The 1,253-nt window shown below is 62.6% G+C and overlaps 1 protein-coding gene across 1 annotated transcript in view; it reads right to left on the minus strand.

Annotated features, from left to right (window-relative positions):
• ASS1 (argininosuccinate synthase 1) overlaps positions 1 to 1,253 on the minus strand; it is a 51,868-nt gene that overhangs the window by 36,448 nt on the left and 14,167 nt on the right. The window lies entirely within an intron of this gene.

Below are 1,253 nucleotides of genomic sequence, written 5' to 3' on the forward strand. Positions count from 1 at the left end.
CACGCCCGGGGGTGTGGCCAGCCGCGGCGGAGCCGAGGAAGGGGAGCAGGGCCCAGTGCGGGAGCCGCCCGGGCACCGGCTTTAGCTGCCTGGCTCAGCTGTGGAGGAAATGGCGCCCGAGTCCCGCCTGCTCCCCATCAGTGCGGCGGCCGGAGGAAATGACAGAGGGACCTTTTGCCTACTGTGAAAACTGCATGGGCGCAGCGAGGCAGCGTTGGGAATAACATGTTATTTTCCAGAGACTTGTCAGCGACGTGGAAATGCAGGTCTCAGCCCTTCTCTGCAGAGCCTCGGGTGTGTGACTGCAGCAGCTCCTTGCTGACAGCTGCAGGGGCACGACGGGCCACCAGCCAGCCCCCATCCTCCCGTCAGACCCTTAGTGAGCACCCTCTAGGTGCCATCACAGAGCAACCCTGTTTACAGATGAGGAAAGTGAAGGCGGGGCCACGTGTCCAGGGTCACACGGCATCCTCACCCAGGTGGTTCCCCCGGGATCTGAGCTCTGTACAGCGTCCCCCCGGGGTCTGAGCTCTGTACCGCGTCCCCCCTGGGTCTGAGCTCTGTACCGCGTGTCCCCCGGGTCTGAGCTCTGTACGGCATGACTTACAGCAGCCCCTCTTACTATCTCATGCAGAGGGACACTGAAGGGAGGGCTGGTGACACCTGTCCAAGGACCCACAGCCAGCGTGGCTCCAGAACAAGGGCAGGTGGAACAGAGAAGCGTGTGGCCCAGTGTCGTGTGTCGTGGCCATTCTCCCAGCTTTGTGTTTCCCCAGCACAAAGGTGGCTTGTGGCTCCCCAGCCAGGCGGGGGGCTGCTGTCTGCCGTGCAGACGCCACCATAGGGCTACCCATCTGTTCGGGAGCCAGGGAGCCTCGAAGAGGCCAAATGAACAGGCTTCCTTGGCTCCAAGTGTCCCAGTCAAGAGCCAAGGCCCCGTGCAGACCTTCCACCCTCAGCCTGGGAGAGGGCTGCAGTGTCTCTTGCACACATGCATGTCCATGTGCTGGTGTGTGGGCACATGTGTGTAAACACATGCATAAGCACGGGGCCACTTGGACTGGAGAGGCTGAGGGCCTTCCATGTGCCTAGGACAGCCATGCAGATGGGATGGTTTACATACCCTGCTCCCCACAAGGTCCCCAGCTTCTGCGCAGGTCCCTGGGCGGGCAGCGGTCAGGCTGGTAGCAGGCCCAGGGTAGCTCAGTCTGTCCCAGGTGCTGGTTGGGGTGGGGACACTGGCTGGCTCTGTG

This window comes from Tupaia chinensis, unplaced genomic scaffold (genome assembly GCF_000334495.1).
Source record: "Tupaia chinensis unplaced genomic scaffold, TupChi_1.0 Scaffold144168_1, whole genome shotgun sequence".
Taxonomy (NCBI): Eukaryota; Metazoa; Chordata; class Mammalia; order Scandentia; family Tupaiidae; genus Tupaia; species Tupaia belangeri.